A 19,014-nucleotide genomic window follows, 5' to 3' on the forward strand; every position below is an offset into this window, starting at 1 on the left:
CCTCTCTCTCTGCCCCTCCCCCGCTCATGCTGTGTCTCTCTCTGTCCCAAAAATAAATAAAAAAGTTGAAAAAAAAAATTAAAAAAATAAATAAATAAATAAATTAAAAGCGACACTAACGAGCACAGGGATGAGTGGTTGGCATGAAGACAAGGGGCGTTGGTGGATTCGGATGATTCACTGTGTGGGGTTTAAAGGGCCTGATGCTTCTGCCCACAATAGGAACGGCCTTGCTGCTGGGGCTGGAATGCTCATACTTAATTGGCTGGAATCCCTAGCCGTCATTTCTGAATTAGGACAGGCTTTGTCAGTGGGATCCGGGTAACCGAAGTCTGCTGCCTGAGGTTCCCCCTATCCTGAACCTCGTGTGGATAGTTACTGCCTAAAATACCATTAACCCACATGCTGCTCTCCTGCCCAATCTGCCAAGACTTCCAAATCCACTTTTCCCCCCTCGCCTCCAAGGCTCTCCAGAAAGCGACCCCTCACCACCCGTTCAGTCTCCTTCCTCCCATCCGCAATATCCTCTTCCTCAGCTCTGCCAGCATAAGACCTTCTCTCCTCCAGGACCACACAGCGTTCTCTCTCTTCCGTGAGGCCTTGGCCAATGCCGTCCACGAGGATTTTGCCTTCTTAGTCCTCCTCACACCTTCCTGGCCAGTGCCACCAAGTTGACATCTAGTGGCTCTCTAGTTTTTGTTCACGCACACTTTTCTCCACCTGTGAGTGGAGCATCTTCCAGAAATATGGATTGAGTCATCTTAGATACATTAAGTATCTACTCTCACTGAGTTAAGCATTTTCCTTTTTGTATTCTTGACTACATCACATAACAGGCAAAGCCACATTCTATTGGTCTTTAAAAACACACAGTACTCTGGGGTTCCCGGGGTGGCTCAGGCAGTTAGGCGTCCGACTTCGGCTCATCACGTGATCTCAGTTTGTGAGTTTGAGCCCCACGTCAGGCTCTGTGCTGACAGCTCAGAGCCTGGAGCCTGCTTCGGATTCTGTGTCTCCTTCTCTCTCTGCCCCTCCCCCACTTGTGGTCTGTCTCTGTCTCTCAAAAGTAAATGTTAAAAAAAAAAAAATTAAAGCACACGGTACTCTAACACCCTTTTCTTCAGCATGCACTGGCTTTCTTTTCACTTTCACTAGGCAACTCCTCCCCAGAGTGTAACAAATCCCATCGAGGCTATTAATACCTTTCTTCTGCGACCTGTAAATTAAGGATTATAGGAAGTATCTATCTCCCAGTCTTTCTCTGTTCCTAGCACAAATCTAGCTATACAAATGCTGTTTTTCAGGTGTTGGCCTCTACCCTCTGACTCTTCTTCCTGGGCCCTGGCATTGCTTTCTCTACATCTCTTAACATTTCACTGGGCTTATGTCCTCTGTGTACTCAAATTAACCAAGAACACCGTAAGAGGAATGCTATAGTCAGCTTCTTGGGACTACATTAGTCTTTGCCTCTGAAGGGACATGCTCTAAACATTGTCCAAAGACTGCAAAGTCCGTGTTGGGCTGGAATCCTCAAGCTATTTTACAATGCCATGGCTGTTACAGAGACAGCCCTACCTAGTACCATTAAGAGAAGAAAAGAAATCTGATCACCACCTACTGTCCAGTTAGTTGGGATTTTGTGGCCATCGTAACAGATCAAATTCCTCCAAGGCAGTAGGATTTATACATTTTAATCAAGTAACCTGTCCATGCCTTTCTACACTCTCTCTTCACGGCCATCACCAATACCCAAACTGGAGTCATGTCAGCATTGCCGCGAGCTGAGAAGGTGATTGGCACAGGTCTCCTTTGACTTGCCTGGTTTTGAATAGTGGCCCATTGTGGCGAATAGCTGCCCGCTTAACGCTGCCTATGTTTACACTGCCCCTTTCCTCTCCACTTTCTGCCACCTCATCCCAACCCAAAGGACACCCATTTCCTCATCTCCCGTGAGGTCACAGCTCTGTTAAAATGTCAGTCTAAAAGTGGGCAGGAATGAAGGCTCTCAGGAGAGGGGTCAGCACCTTAAGTCTGAAAGCGAGCTCCGGCCAGGAACTGGGAGACAAGGGCAGGGAGGCCAAGAGCCAGAAATCAGCTTGTCATCCATGGTCCAAACACTGCCACACCAAAGGAGCCTGGAAGCGCGGTCTCTGTGCCCACACCCAGGGCCGGCCTGGGAACGGGGAACAGGATCTCAGCGGCAGCTGCAGCCGACCGGCGAGCCACATGCAGGTGCCAATGAGGGGCAGGACCACAGCCACCTGTAGGGACCGGGGGACCTCCACCAGCGACTCAGCCATGCCGGAACGAAGCCTTCCTGGGCCGGCCCGGCACAGCTGGTGCCGTAAAGCAGCCGAACAGGATGGTCATCCTGCTGTGCCCAACCCTTGTCAAACAAGATGCCTTCCATGCAGCACCCAGCAGCGTACCTGGGGCTCGGTGCTGAGTCACATGGTTCACGTTCTGTGCCCTTGTCCTTTTGGCTTAGGAGGTAGAGCTTACAGGCATTCTTTATTTGTCCATCTCGATGCGGGAAGAGGTTGGAGGAAGGTGGGTATCTGCTCTCTTCACCTTGGTATGATGTTCCCAAAGGATGGGAAACACGTGGCAAAATGGATCACGGAATCAGACCAATGTGGGTTCAGATCCTAACTCGCCCACGGACAGTCATATGACCAGAAGCAGGAGGCTCAATGTCTCTGGGAACCAAGTTTCTACTCTGCAAAGTAAGGATAATAATAATGGCCTCACAAGGTTAGGATTAGGGTCTCCTGGGATAGAGCACTCACGGCTCATGGATGACACAAGTCTGAGATTCAGTGAGAAGCTGCCTCCCCACCCCCACCCACCGTGTGCTAAGAGCCTTTTCTGGCCGAGCCTGGACCAGACATGACCTTATCTAATTTCAGGGCCACCACACGAAATAGGTATGATTGGGATGCCTGGTGGCTCAGTCGGTTGAGCGTCCAACTCTTGATCTCAGGTTCATGAGATTGAGCCCCACATCAGGCTCTGTGCAGAGCCTGCTTGGGTTCTCTCTCCCTCTCTCTCTGCCCCTCCCCGCCTCAATAAATTAATAAACGTTAAAAAAAAAAAAAGAAATAGGTATGATTATTCCCATCTTACGGGTGAGGAAATCAGATAAACAACTTACTTCAAGACATCTGGCCATAGAGCAAAGCATTGAAGCTCCATGTTTCCGACCCCCATTTTAAGCCCTTCCTCCACTTTTGGGGGCCATTTCAGAACTTCTGGGACTATCCCACTGCGAGATGTGGCATCGAGTTGCCAGAACATTTCTGAAAAGAGTAACCCCCCCGTGTTGGGTGTTCTATGCTTTCATCTGGTGGGGTGTTTTGAGCAAAGTGTGGGTGCCACTGGGACATCCCCACACTCAGGCATCTCTCTTTATAACTGGCCTCACTGTTCGAAAGCCTGGGAAGAAAGACCACAACTTGGAAAACAACAGCTTTTTAAGTTTAGAAAACACGTTTTTTGTTTTTTTTTTTCTGCCTTGGGTCATTCGTCTTTTAAAAATAGAACCCAGCACCAACTGATTCATAAGTGTAAGAGTATATTAATGACAGCACTGCCGGGTGCTGAGGACTGTTACCTACACAACACTTCCGTTCTGATGCCCTCCCCTCCTCTCCTCATTCCATCTACCACGTATTTGTTTCTTTGTCTTATTTTGCTTTTTAAATACTAGAGAACATGCGGAGAGGAAACAGAGCAAGCAAGAAGGGGAAGGCAGAAAGGGCACTGTAGTATCCCTCCCAGATCTTCAGACACTTGCAACTGCCTTAAACATGAAGGACTTTCTAGACATTCTACTGCAGGTCCCAGGGACTCTCTACCCGGGGGTGTTCTCGGGTTTGGAATGGGCCAGAACACCAGAAAAAAAGTGCCCTGGGAGCAGCCCTCGTGCAATGACAGCTAGGGGCTGCAGATTAAACGCCCCAGTCTTCTTCCCTCTCTTGCTGCCCTGCCACCAGGTAAGTGACCCAGACTCAAATCGTGGTCTCAGCGGCTTCTGGATGAGCCCAACCGAAGAAGCAGTTTGTAATCAGTCGAAGCCTGGGAACGGACCGCCAGCGGTCTCAGCAGCAAAAGGCCCCTGGTTGACGACGAATCTACTAACAGGGTAAAGAGAAAGCATGTCTGCTCCATCTTCTCCCCAGTGTCCCCAGAGGCAGGGAAACGCACGGTCTTCGAAGGGGATCTTTCCATAGATGATTCCAAACTAAGTCGTTAAGGGATATATATGCCAAATCCCTAAGAAATACAGAGGGGGGGGGGGAAATATATATATACACATATACATACACATATACATATACATGTATATATATACATTTAGGGAGTAATTATCTTTTAAGGAGCAAATTCCCACACTCACACAAAACGTGAATGTGAAATTTTTTTACAGATACTGAGAAGGGCGCAGTACCTTCTGTGGCATTTCTGCCCAAAATGCATACCCTCCGCCTAACGTGAGGAAACATCAGAGAAATCCAAATTGAGGGGATAACTGGCTGGTGCCCTTTGAAAGTGTCAAGGTCATGAAAGACACAGAAAGACTGAAGAAGGGGAATGGTTTGGAGCAAACACTTTAGTTTGACAACTGAATGTAATGCGGGGTGTTGGATTGGATCCTCGACCAGAAAGAGGACATGAGTGGGAAAAAGGTAAATTCTGAATAAAGCCTGCAGGTTAGTAAAAATAGTGTTGAATCAATGTCAATATCCCGGTTTGGGTCATCGTGCTGTGGTTGTGTTAGACGTTAACATTAGGGAAGCTGCTGAAGGATACACAGGAATTCTGTACTATTTTTACCACGTCTTTGTCAGTGTAAAATTAGTTTAACATAAAGGTTAAAAAAAGCATCCCCTACAAATGATTAACACTGTCAAAATTGCTCTAAGACCAGGACTGTGAATCATAACTGGAAAAAACTTGCTGGATTTTTTTTGGTAAAAAGCGAAAAAAAAAGAGGGGGGGGGATTGGGAAACACTGCCTGGTCTACCTTTTATAATCACACACAAGCTGGAACATCCAGAGTAGAACTTCTAAGTCATAGTTAGCTCACCCTTGCAAACAGTTTTTTAAGGGGTTGTTTCTACCAAGTTCATCTGAGATGCTTGAGCCAGGTGGGTAAGTAGCTACGTGAAGACCTAACACCCCATGTGCCAACGCAAGTTAGAGGGCAGTTTTGAAGACAAGAAAATACCAGACTTCCCCAAAGTGGTGGTTAGTTGGGTCTGACAGAACACATTATTGTCCCTGAAGCGACACAGGAATTAGAAAAAAAAAAAAAAAAAAATCGACAGTGTTCACTTTTTTCTTCTCCAAATGAGGCTCCACAGTTGGTGAGATAAAACTTTTATAGGTTGCCCTAGTTGTAACCTGCTTAACGAACATCCATTAAATACCACCTGTATACAAGGGACTAAGGCTGCAAAAATAAAAAGAACTCAAACCATTTCCTCATGAAGTATTCATGTTTTGTTTTTTTTTTTTAAGCAATCTCTATACCCAACATGGGGCTCAAACTCACAACCCCAAGATCAAGAGTCACAGGCTCTACCGACTGAGCCGGCCAGGCACCTCAGAAGTATTCATGTTCTAACAGAGGCTACCGTCATTATGTTATATAAACTCTTTAATAGCTTACCAGTAAAAAACTTAGAAAATTAGCCCAGATTTTGTGGGCCCACTGCCTCATTATATCATCATTTTTGGCTTTTTCACTTCAGTGAACCGCAGAGATCCACAAACAATACCTAGCTTAATTTTAGTCGTTTCACAAGGACCTACACACAAACAGAAATACACATAAAACCAAACTTTTCAACAAGCACATTTGACCTCAGCAGAGAGAGGCTGACTCTGGATCTTTCTACATCTGACCCTATTTGTATTGGGTTCCGGAATCTCTCACCCCAGGTCCCACCAACTCTCTTGTTTAGAAAGTGCTTTGAAGATGAAATTCTATAGTTGAATCACTAGTTTCACTTCCAACATCAATGAGTCCTTTATATTTGGAAAATATCCTCTCTTCCTGTGGAAAGAACAAAGTGTGGATTGATTATCTGAGCATCTCAGCATCTGGCAGAGTTCTAGACCTTCCCCAAATCCAACACAGTATTCAAGGATAACAACGCTTTAAGTATAAACTAACTTTAACCTAAACTACCAGGCTTGTGTTTAGTAACCATAAAGCTGGAGAGCCATTTACCCCTACAAACATAGACGTGAAAACAGAAGCAAATGGATTTAACTTATTATGGCCTTTGCAATCATAGGTTATTAGTCTCAGATTAGAATTAAAAGCCCTAGGGGCACCTGGGTGGCTCGGTCGGTTAAGTGTCTGACTTCATCTCAGGTTATGATCTCACAGTTTCTGAGTTCGAGCCCTTTATCAGGCTCGATGTCAGCGACTTCGGAACAAGAATAGATGATGTCAATTCAGCAAATGATTCCAAGTCACATAGCTAAGCAGCCCAGAACCAGGAAACCACCCAAGCGCTTGACTCTATGTAGCTATGTGCTTTCTACTTTACTAGACTGGCAGAGTTGATGTTTATAATTCCAGCGGTTAGTAAGCACTGAAATCTTGAGACCTACTTTATATGTTTTTCAAATTCAAATAGTTTAAAATTTCAAACACGTAACTTTCTCCGTTACCTTGATGTAACAGATGGTAATAAACCTACACAGATTGTCCTCAGATTCTGTCACTCACCTGCCAGTTTTCTGCTCTTTCCCCATCAGAAGAGCCTTCCGCCCATATTTTCTTTTCCAGTATTGTTGTGAGCTGAAAGGTACCACCCCTCGAAAGAAAACAGGTTTAAGTCCTAATAATGCCTTAGACCTTATTTAAAAATAGGGTCCTTACACTATCATGCTGAGTGAAATAAGTCAGTCACAGAAAGACAAATAACATGCGATTTCACTAATGTGTGGAATTTGAGAATCTCAACAGATGAACACAGGGGAAGGGAAGCAAAAAGAGGATGAAAACAGAGAAGGAGGCAAACCATAAGAGACTCTTAAATAAGAACAAACTGAGGGTTGCTAGAGGGGTGGTGGGTGGGGGGAGGGGCTGAGTGGATGACGGGCATTGAGGAGGGCACTTTTTTGGCATGAGCACTGGGTGTCACATGTAAGAGATGAGTCACGGGATTCTCCTGCTGAAGCCAAGACTACACTGTGTGTTAACTACCTTGAATTTAAATTAAAAAAAAAAAAATAGGAAAGAAAATAGGGTCCTTACAAATGCAGTAAAATTAAGATGAGGTCATAATGGATTAGGGTGGGTCCTAACATGGCCGGTGTCCTTCTAAGAAGAGAGGAATTTGTCCACAGACACCAGGGAGAAGGCTGTGTCAAGATGGAAGCAGGGGTGGGAGCGATGTGTCTACAAGTCAAGGGGCAGCAAAGATTGCTAGCAACAAGCAGAAGCTGGGAGAGGCAGGTTAGGAAAGTCCACCAGGGCCCTCACAGACAGCGTGGCTCTGCCGATACCTTGATTCAGCCTTGCAGCCTCTGGAACTGGGAGAGAACAAATTGTTGTTGCGTTCAGGCACCCAGTTCGTGGCAATTTATTATGACACCCCTAGGAAAGTAATCCAAGCATGTTATTAAATAAGATGCTGAAAGCCATTAACACCCCAATAGATAGAGAATAGAAAAAGATATCTTAGGACCAAAACAAACAACTGGTAAGCAACCATTGAAAAAAATATATTCAATGTACTGAAGCAAATGCCCATTAAAAGACCAGTGTGGTAGGTCTTTTATTCAAGTAGCAAAATTCAGCCTAATGTCAATAGTCAATGCCGGTCCAGTTGTGGGGAAATTAACAAGCTACAACCGTCTTAGAGGAAGTGCAGAATTGGTACGACCCTCCCGAGAAACAGTTTGTTTCAGGGATACTGTCACTAGCACCTCTGGGCATCTGATGATCGGGTCCAAAAGGAAGGAGTAAAATTTCAAGAACACACAGTAACAAGAGGTGGTTGGACACATCGCCAAGTATCAGACTTCATAAAATAGTTCAGCTGCCTGCCTCCAAGCCCTTTCTGGGTCTGATGACCCACTCTGTGATGAGGCACATAAGATGCTCAAATGAAAGTCTGAGAGTACAGGCACTTCTTGATAGTGAGCAATATGGCCTCTTGAGAATATTATTCTCACTTACTATCCCTTCCTGATAACACTTAAGCTGAATTTTGGGGCACCTGGGTGGCTCAGTCAGTTGAGCATCCGACTTCGGCTCGGGTCGTGATCTCATAGTTCGTGGGTTCGAGCCCCGCGTCGGGCCCTGTGCTGACAGCTCGGAACCTGGAGCCTGCTTCGGATTCTGTGTCTCCCTCTCTCTCTGCCCCTCCCCCACTCATGCTCTGTCTCTCTCTCTCTCTCAAAATAAACATTCCAAAAAAAAAAAAAATTTACTTAAGCTGAATTTAAGGAGGCCTTATTCCAAAATCCCACTCGAGTCTTAAAACTGGTAATACAGATCCCATTCTACAAGCCTTCAGAGTAAAAGATATTTCCTCTGTTACAGATGTGATTTCTCACAGAAGTCCTCCCCACTTTACCGAAGAGGAAGCTGAGGCACCAAAACATTTTGCAGATCGAAGGGGGCCCCTGGGCTCACTCACTGGTGGCAAAGCCGGGACTAGAACCCATGTCTTGTCATTTCGGTCTGTAGTGGTCTTGCGCTCCACCGTGGCACGAGGGAAGTCTTTGCCATGACCTTTCCGAGGTTCAAAGAGACTCAGAAGCTAAGTTACTCTGAGGAAACTGAAGCCCACGGAGGCTACATAACTTTGCCAGGTTCGCACGCCAATGCCAAGGTGTTGCATCTGACATCTGTGCTGCGTGACCGTATCTCTCAAAGGTAACGGAACGTACTTCATCCAATTTCCATCAGCTCACATGGCACCTAAATCCATCCAGCGTTTCTGGACCTACCGGGTGCCAGCCTTGCGCTGGAGGCTACTGTCTAAGCCCAGTGGGCCCAGAGGTCAACAGCACTGGGGGACACTGTGGTCCCCAAAGCCGAGCCCGTCAATTTCGCTTTGGGAGGTCTAGAATTAGAATTTATCTAGTGAATTTCCTGAATATTCTAGTTATTTCTGCCCATGATGATCATTTAAAAATAAGGAATTTTTGTGGCCTGGCGGTGAAAGACCATTTGGAACCTCAGACAAATAATTTCCTGTTAATAATCTGCTTAGGAAAACTTCTCTCCCACACACGGGCTCAGCTGAGCTTAACGCTCCCTGAACAGCTTCTGAGGCCCACTGCTGTTTAAAGGCAACCAAGAACTTCTTAATTTGGCTCAGGAAAGTGAACACATTGTTTTCCGGAGATCAAAAGACTGATCTAAAAAGAAGTATCCCTGTCCCCATTGTCTTTCAGATTGTGCTAGGTTTGCAAACTTTTGTGAGAGAAATAGGCTTGTCTCCGTCAGGCAAATGAATCATGCCAGAGGCTCCTAAGCTTGCCAGTGTTTACCCTCAGTAAATACCATTAGCATTTCATTATGTTCCCCTTTATCCTGCAGTAATTCTCGGGATCAAGCAAAAATCTCCCGGGTGGGGAAAATGAGTTCTAACTTTACTGGGAAGGTGGGAAGTGAAGCATCTTGAGTGATGGTCTTTTGTAAAAGGAACTAACTCCTAACTTAGGAGATGATTTTAACCTTGGACAAATACGATTTCATAGGACACGCAGAATTTCAACCTCCAGTAAAAATACATATTTGTCTAAGTTTGATGTGCTGCTTCCTGGCCAATTGTTGCAAATCTGAGGGAAAGAAAGGAGAGAAAGGAAAGGAGCTGGTTTTGGTTTTCATTTTGGGGTTTTTTTTTTTTTTGTTATTTTTTTGGGGTGGTTTTTTTTTGGTAGTAGTTTGCTAAGGCTGCCATAACAAAGCACCACAAACGGAGTGGCTAAAATTTTGAGCAGAATTTTGTTTTCTCACCGTCTGGAGGCCAGAAGTCTAAGATCAGGGTGTTGGCAGGGTCCCTTCTGTGGGCCACGAATGGAGCATCTGTGCCCGGCCTCTGTCCTCGGCTCACAGATGGCCATCTTCTCCTTGTGTCTGTGTGCATCATCTTCCCTCTATATGTGTCCGTCTCTTTGTCCGGGTTTTCCCTTTCTATAAGGACACCAGTCATACTGGACCTAGGCCCACCCTACTGACCTCATCTAAACTATATCTGCAAGGACCCTATTTCCAAATAAGGTCACATTTTGAGGTACTGGAGGTTTCAGAGGACACAATTCAATCCAGAACAATGAGTGAAGCAATCCTGAGGCTCATAAACCCAGTGAACTGAGGCTTTGTGTTTTATAGGCCCAGGAGGCAAGGCTGGTGCTACAAATGGCCAGGACGGTGAGTTTCAATTAGGAAACTGCAGGTTTTTCCTCCAGGCTCTCGGGGAAACAAGGGGGGTCTGAGAGCAACACTGCTGGGCTCAGAAGGGCCAAGTCTCGTCCTTGTGGGCCACAAGCTGGCAGGTGATTTGGTGACATAATTTACATTTCCCACAGAACATCATCTTTTGCCAAGAGTTCCGCTGTCGTCTGTATCATCTCAGTGAAACCTTACCAGGACCCCGTACATCAGAGAGTAGCCCCCTCTCGTGGATGAGAAAGTTGAGACCCAGAGAGGTGGAGTGACCAGCTCAGGTCTTAGTTGAACAAGTACCAGGGCCAAGACTGTGACCCACAGCTTCAGACGCCCAAGGCCACGTCCAGGGTTTACTTCTCCAGATCAAAGACCCAAGTTTCCCACAGATGGCAAAGGTCGCTTTCAGCTCTAAATATAATGTCATATCTAACCTCTCATGAATCTCAGGTGAAATTTTGAGCTACTTTGCTGCCCCTTCTTATTCTATCTGCAATGGCTGAAAAGTTTGGACTCAGTAGCTGTCTTGCTGAAGAACAATGTCTCTTGGGGAGGGAAGATCCTTCAAAGAATGTTCCCGACTCCACTGAAATTCATGCATACGAGCAAGTGTGCTTGCTTTTCTGGGAAAAGGTCTTTAGTGTTTCATCAGTTTCTAGAGGTCAGTGGTCCTTAAACCAGTTAGAACCTCGGTCTACCACAGTGACACATCCAGGGTCTCCACTGGTGTTCCCTGCTCTTCTCCCCCTAGCCACTGTCTTGTCTCCTCTCTCCTGGAAGCACTTCCCAAGGGGATCCCTTTGCAGATCTACGCCTGGCCTAAACCGCCACTCTGGCAATTGGTTCAACCTCCAATTAGCAGGTGTTTCCCCACCCGCCCCTTTGATAAACCACAGGCAGAAGTTAGTCCCAGGGCTTATCTGTCCCTGAGCTGCACACCAGATCCCCCGGGATCCCAGGGCAAGACTACTCACTGGGAAGACGGCTGGGCACTTGGGTATTCACGACTTGGACAGGCCCCTGAGACCAACATAACAACTCCAGCAGGTACTGTCTACCTGCTCACTCCTTGGAAAAAGGCCCAGACATCCTAAGGTGTGTGGGGGGAATTCATCGGGCCTGAAGCCACAACCAATCACACGGCTTCCGAAGTTCCCTTCGCTTAGTTTGCCAGGCAGGGTCTCACCCAGGCACCACTCTACCTCTGTCTTCACTTTGGACCATTTGATACCTGTCCCTACCCACTCTCGACTTTCTGCCAGCAACCACAAATCCCACATGGCCCTGGAAGGTCTGTGCAGTCAGCCTTACACCAGGATCTGGAGCCAGCTGTCTCCCGGACCAGGAAAACTAAGAAGCTCTAGTGAAACTCCCAGGCGATGTGCTGTCTGTCTGGTCCAACACTGGGTTGCATCCTCTTCTGGAAGCCACATCCGCACCAGATGTAGTTCCAGTGCTTATGTCCCTGGCTTGATAACTTGTCCTGTTCCCTTGCCCCTTCGGACCAAAACTCTGCTTTCTTTTGCCATTTTCCTTTGTGTGGCCCTGAACTATTGCCTGCCCTCTGCCCCGGTTCTGTGGGTGGGGCCAGTGCCCCAGTCCCCACCATCTGCTACAGTCTCTGGAGCTCTCTGCTCAGCCTCTCCACCTGCCCACCTGTTAGGGAACCCTAGGACACCTTTTGGTCCACCCACCACCTGTTGCTTATCCCTGGCTTATCCCCTGCTTATCCCATGACCTGCTTTTCTTCCCTGACCATCAGGTGTATCTAGCACCTGCCCCCCCTCAGTAGGAGGTTCCATTTCTAACTCTGTCAGTCTTCCCTGTGCCCACTGAAATGAGCCCTTCTGAGGCTGTGGGTGCTGGTGTTGCAATTTACATACAATGTTGCAGACATACAGAAATGTAACTTTGTTTCCTAAAATTGATCTCAAACGTCCTGAGAGCACAATCTCCACTGAGGGGAAAAAAAGCATAGCACAGTTATTGTGGCTGTAATTGGCTCTACCACACTGACTCGGTCTCTCTGGGGTGAATCCTCAGTGTTTCAAGTTTCTCTTTCCCATTCCCTGTGCACCATCTGGGCATAGGGCAGGTTTCGGGGGGCAGGAGGGGAGAGTGGCTGACCTCTGTGTTACCACCTGGTCCACACAGGCCTCACAGTCTCATCCCCTTGGTCTCTGGGCACCCGTGTCTCTTGGCTGCACCTGCTGCTGGACCACCCATCCACTGGGATGCGCGGGAGTCCATCAGGGATGCTGGCTTCCCTCCCTCCCCTCAGCGGTAACACCCATGTGTGCTGTGTCCTCTTGTCAAACACCAAGTCTTTCACGGGCCCACCAGCTCTCTCTGCTTATCTACATACCGAGATGTAGCAACTTCTGGATCCCCCACCTCCATTTCCAAGCCATGGGAACCTAGATGTGGCAAGAGGGAAGCCATCACCTACCATCTCTGCCCCAAGACAGCCACACGAATGAGACCTGGGACCAGAGCCCTCTCTGCGTTTTAGATCCCCTTCCAACCTCCTTGGAGCTTCTAAATGTCTGCTCCTCACACTGAGGGTGAAATAGTCACCCTAACAGTGCTTGGGCAGATGGACAACACACACAGACCCTGCGATGGGGCCTCTGGAGCTGAAAGCATTCTTAGATTCAGACGGGCAGCCAGGCAGTGAACCTCGGGGAACTTGGCCGGGCTAGCAGGGCACCTACCACCGGACTGGGGATCAGAGGCAAGGTTTCTGACTCCAGCATTTGACGAATTAGCAAACGAGAGACCCAGGCACAGGGATTGTTTGAGAAAACTGGGGTCTAGAGGAAATCCTACACCTCGAGATGAAGACAGAGACCTGCTCCTAGAACTCAGGCCCAAGAATAGGGCCAGAAGAGGGGCGCCTGGGTGGCTCAGTCTGTTGAGGGTCCCACTTTAGCTCAGGTCATGATCTCAGGGTTCGTGAGTTCGAGCCCCGCGTCGGGCTCTGTGCTTACAGCTTGGGGCCTGGAGCCTGCTTCCCATTCTGTGTCTCCCTCTCTTTCCGCCCCCGCCCCCCACTCATGCTGTCTTTCTCTCTAGAAAATGAACAAACATTAAAAAAAAAAAAAAAAAAAAAAAAGAATAGGGCCAGAAGAACACAGAGCACGATGTGGGTCCATCCGTGATTTTTCTCTAGCTCTCAGCATCAAAACCAACCCACCATATGTCCAACCATAAGCTTTTTTTTTTTTTTCCCGTGTACTAGTTTCCCGTTCATCTAACACAATTTTGTAAGCTCTGAATCCACAGGCAAATGCTAACTCCATTGTCTACCTTCCGTCTTCTCCCCCCTTCTCCGCTGTCTCTAGGAACCAGTCACCCTTTGCCAGATCGCAGTGCTAGGACATCGTTTCCTTTACGTCCCTTTTCCTGCTCAAGAACCTGCGGGGGTTCGGGTTCGGTGGTCAGTCCGCAGCCCTCGGCCTGCGAGGGGAGGAGGCTTTTAGCAACTTCTTCCGCTGCCTCCCGCCTCCCTGCCTTCCCTTCCCTTCCCTTCCCGGGACTTCCTGCCCCGCAGCTTCAGTTCCCTCGGGCGCGTCCTAGGTTTGTCCTGCTTTCCACAGTGGCAAGTACCGACTTCCGCCTCGCTTCCAGATGAAACCGAATTATCAGGGCCTACTTTGTGAGGCTGGCACACAGTCACGACAGAGGGCATGAAAATGAAAGAATCTGGCCCCGACTTCTAAGAAGTTTCCCTTTATGGGAACCCCTTGAAGTCGCCTTTCCGAGACTTCGAATTCCAAATACCGCACCTTCCTAATGTTTTCTCCTAAGCCCGTTCCCGTCATATTAACCCCTTTTCGTGCCTTAGTAGGAAAGGGATTAATACTTTATATATAACACTATGCTTCTGAAATGTGTTCAACTAACTTTTGGACTTTAAAACGGCCCGTGGGGGTGTCAGGACGGCGATTTCTCCCCCCCCCCCCCCCCCCCCCCAGTTTCGCATTCGGGTACACGACGGACCGAGGTCGCACACTCACAGGAAGGCCCGGAAGCAGGGCTGGGACTCGGGCTCTGGGTCCTTTCTGTCCAGCCCCGCGCACGTCAGGACTGCGTTCGGCCAGCCCTGCGGACCTTCCGAAGCCTGCGTAGGGTGGCTGAGCCCAACAGCGGTCCATTCCTCTCCCGTTACATCCAGGGCCGACATGGCAGCTCCATGCCGTCCGCGGGTTCCAGGCTCTTTCTGTTTCTGCTCAGTCACACTTCGCACGTCGTCTTCCTCCTTGCGGTGGCAAAATGACTGCCACCGCCGAGGCACTAGCTCCGTGTTCCACGAAGAAGGGCAGGCGGCGAAAGCCAACATGGCGGCTATCAGTTACTTCTCCTTTCCGAAGCGTTCCTGGAGGCCCCGCCCAGCGACCCCTCTCGCACCTCATTGGCTGAAGCGTGTCAGCTGGTCAAGCCTAACCGCGAGGGCGTCTGGGAGGCCGGAGGTACTAGGCTGGGCACGTTGGCACCCAGCCGCAAACCTGAGCTGTCGTGAACCGGGGATGGTCAGCCGTGTTTGCTGCGACGGCTTTCCTCTTTCCTCCACCTTCGCTTATTGTGGGTGGCCGCGTCGTCTCCCGGCCTCCTCATCTCCTTGTCCTCTCTCACCCCGGTTCCCCACCCCCAAAACGGTTACAATATCCCGGGAGAGCCAGGTTCTCCGATTGTTGCCCGTTTCTCAGCAAAACTATTTCAAAGAAGTGTTAGAGGGCCGACACTCCACGAAAGTAATTAATACGACTCCATGAAAGCTGTATCCACCCTGGATTTTGTTATAGTTCCCGTTTCAAGTAGGTGGTCCTCCGTAAACCAAAATACACGTTCTCACGAACAATTGGAATGGCCTGTAAAAACCCCAACCTTTGCGCCTCCAGACTTGACCTCCTGGGTATCCGGAAGTAGCACAAAAGGCCTTTGTCGGACATGCCTTGATCTTGGGGTCTTTCCGGGAAACGGGGATGCCGAGGTGAATGAGACAAGACCCCATGGCTTCCAAGTGCTCTCTGGGTGGGGAGACAGTCCAGTGTCCTGGTCGGGTAAGTTGGGATGGTTCTGTGGATTGAGTCCATGCCTCATGGGGCCCAGAGAGGAGGGACACTGGTGTGTGCACGAAGGAACAAGCACGAGGACTATTTGATGGGACACGGGCAAGGTTTGCCCAGAGCATGGTATGAATTCTCCTCTTTTTTGCTGTAAACAAATGCACGAAAACTTAAAAGCTCAAGCAAACGTTGGTTTTTCTCAAAGTGGCCACTAAGTGGACGTTACAACGCAGCCTTTGTTCCAAGCGTTCCTTTCCAAATGCAGTATGTTCAAGTGCAGTTCCTTTCCTGGATTACTTTCAAGTGTTTGGGAAAATCTTTTGAATTTGCTCACTGAAAAATCCTTGTCCTTGGGGCACCCGGGCGGGTCAGTCGATTAAGCATCTGACTTTTGATTTCAGCCCAGGTCATGATCCCAGGGTCATGGGATTGAGCCTCTCATCAGGCTCTCCACGGGGCATGAAGCCTGCTTAAGAGTCTTCCTCTCTCCCTCTGCCCCTCCCTCACACACACATTGGCTCGCTCTCTTTCTAAAAAAAAAAAAAAAAAAAAAAAAAAAAATCATTGTCCTTTAGGATTTCTTTGTGAGCATACAGGGACGTCTATGAAGATACACAGGTGAATCAGGATGATACAGGATTGCTGCAGAGCTCCCCACAGCTTTCTTTCCAGCAAGTTCACCTGCTGAGAGTCCCAGCTCCTTAGTTACATAAGTAAAGCCTATAGAGAAAAAAGTAAAGAATTTTAAAAGCCGTCAACATCCGAACAGACCTTTATTTATGTCCAGGACGACAGTGTGTTTACAGATTCTGTTGGTTTCTGTCCCCTCAGTTACGCGATAAGTGGTCACTTCTTCACATGTGGTCGGTTTTATCCTGAAAAACAGTTAAACCTTCAGCGTGCTATCAGCACAAAGAACTATCTACTTATCTGCTTAGGGAACGTGGATTTGGGACGATTAATCCTACAAAGCTGGCCACCTTTAAGCGTCTCGTCTTGTCTGAGAAACACCTTGCTCTCATGACACTCAAAGATGAGTTGAAACGTAGCCAATAAATCAGAAAAGTGACTCTTCCTTCCATGTGCTTCTAGAATTCTCAGCTTTACTTTTGCCTTATTTCTGACCTTTTCTCATTTTCTCTCTTCTCTGTTCATGCTTTCTCTTCTCCTGGCTGGACCCTGGGACAGTGGCTCGACTCATGTTTGCTAAGCAGTCTCCTTTTCAATCCAGTTATAGGTCGGTGTCCATATTGGCTCATACTGAGTACTGGCAGGATTTTTCCTTCTGACCGCGAAGGTCTGGGCTCTGTTCACTGAGTCACCAGCCACTCTCTATTGCATCAGCCGGTGGCTCTCCGGTGTGGACTCCTGGGCACTTATGGGCACTTATTTCCCTGGCACGATTCGCTCACACAAGCCGCTGGGCACACATAGAGCTCGGTGCAAACATGCCTCCAGCAATGACAGGCCCTGAAACTGGGGATGAGGTCAGCCTGAGGGTTCACTGCCAGCACTGGGCAGAAAGAAAACATCCTGAAGGAAAGGGTGGGGTGGGGCAGCCTCCAGGCCACCTCACCCACCTCTTTGAACTTTCCCCAAATGCTGGGGAGCGGGAGGTGATTTTCTGCTTCAGGAAAAGACAACAGATCATCAGGAAGCAGCACAGGGCTAGGACTCTGGGGCCCTCTCGGGTCCTGACCTCTTGGCCAGGTTCACGGGATTTTTAATCCACCATTTTGGTCCCAGAGCCATTGATGGGCTTTGGTCCCCAGGACGGGGGGAATGATCGGTATCACTCCCCAGACAGGAGCTGGGTGCGACTGGCTCCGTTCTTAGGAGGAAGCATGCCTGACAAAAATTCGCTGTAAGTCCTGAATGATAAATAAATGATACATAAATTGGGCACACTGAGTATATAGGCAGAAATAGCCAGAAATCCTTGCAGGGATCAGAAGCTACTGGCTCTTCCTTCTGCCCCAGACACAGAGCACCATCCATCTCATCCAACGTCAGCGTCAGCAGGTACCATCAGGGGAATCAGACAGGTGACTGTTGAGCAGAACAAACCAACACTTTCTAATTAAAGTTTCTAATTTGCTTAGGCCTCCAGCGAGTGTCTGGTCTTTAGTGCTAGCTCTGAGGGCTGCAAAGAACCTTGGGCTCTTCTGACAGCCTTAAACATCTCTCCAGACATTCTGACACAGCCTTAACGTCTCTCCAGACAGGCCCCAATATGTGTGTGTGTGTGTGTGTGTGTGTGTGTGTGTGTGTGTGTGTGTGTGTGTGTTTTTAACTTTAAATCCTGAAACACAAAAGTTAACTTTAAAAGGATAGACCGTGGGAATTTAAGGATTAAAGTTCAGGCTGGATTCTTGCTCCCTCCCTCCCACGCAGGACAGATTTCCCACTAAATTCTTTGATCATTGGATGTTCTTCTGACCCTCAATATTTTAGCGTGGGCTGTGCAAAGTGGACATTGCCACCAAAGTTCAGACGGTCTCTCTTTTCAGTAGATACCACCAGGACTTTGGATGTAAGGCCTGCCTTGCAGAAGTCACCTTTTAAAGTAACATAAACGGTCATTAGAGGGTCTCAGTAGATTGATGGCCGGGAGCCTCAGGGTGACACAAAAGAGGGTTGCTCCCCTGGTGTTGAGTTAGCCCAGCGTCTGCTGTGGTCACATTAGATCGTTGCTCTCCTGAAACTTTAGTGTAACCATTTATTTATCATCCTAAATAAAGAACATAATTTAATTTTGAATGGCAGAAAAAATAAAAAGGTTTTTAGATCACTTGTTTTCTTACCAGGTTTAAAGATCCATGTGTAGTAAAAATGTCATTGTATTGGAAAGGTAAGCACAAAATTAATCATTCCAGAAATAAGATACACTAAAGGCTGACCTTTACGTCATATTTTTAGTGGAAAGTAAGCACTTTCTTATAAGGTAGGACATTTTGATGCTAAAATCCTCCTTGAATATATTTTTTGCTTCTCTCACTCCAAGGAATCCGGTTTCCAACAAACAAGGCTGTATGTCCATATCAATGGGGAGCTTTAAAAATGCAGATTCATGGGCCGGGGACCAGCTAGGTTGTAAAACTGTAATTTAGGACAAGGAAGGACAGGCTAATTGCTAGTAAGCTACATGAGGCCTGGGCAGCATCCAACGGACCCTCCTGCTTGCTCTGTCCTGCTACTCAGTTACCTCTCAGCTTTATCCCGCTCTTCAAACAGCTAACCAGAAGCCAGAAAAATCTGACCGAGCATTGGGCTTAGAATAAATTTAAGTTGGTGCTTTAAAATGTTTTGAAATCTTTACAGAGCAGGTTAGGTAAGTTCCCAACAGAACCGGCAGAGGCAGAGGTCAGAACAGGCCCTGGATGTCATTTCCTCTCCAGGGCTTGACAAGTGCACATAGGCAGACGGCCCCACAGAGCATGGGAAGATGCCCGATTGGCCATCGAGGAGTCCAGGTTATGGGCAAGGGTACCTACCGGTCTGGACTGCTGGAATGGACCCCT

The 19,014-nt window shown here is 47.9% G+C and overlaps 1 long non-coding RNA gene across 2 annotated transcripts; it reads right to left on the reverse strand.

Annotated features, from left to right (window-relative positions):
• Positions 1–5,580: 5,580 nt before the first annotated feature.
• On the reverse strand, positions 5,581–14,734 carry LOC122216522. Of its 2 annotated transcripts, XR_006200952.1 has the most exons (4): positions 14,444–14,734; positions 7,529–7,619; positions 6,747–6,834; positions 5,581–6,062 (listed from the first exon to the last, which is right to left on the reverse strand). It is a non-coding gene; the product is annotated as an uncharacterized LOC122216522 (long non-coding RNA). The 2 variants fall into 2 exon arrangements; XR_006200959.1 differs by lacking the exon at positions 7,529–7,619.
• Positions 14,735–19,014: the final 4,280 nt, after the last annotated feature.

This window comes from Panthera leo, chromosome A1 (genome assembly GCF_018350215.1).
Source record: "Panthera leo isolate Ple1 chromosome A1, P.leo_Ple1_pat1.1, whole genome shotgun sequence".
NCBI lineage: Eukaryota > Metazoa > Chordata > Mammalia > Carnivora > Felidae > Panthera > Panthera leo.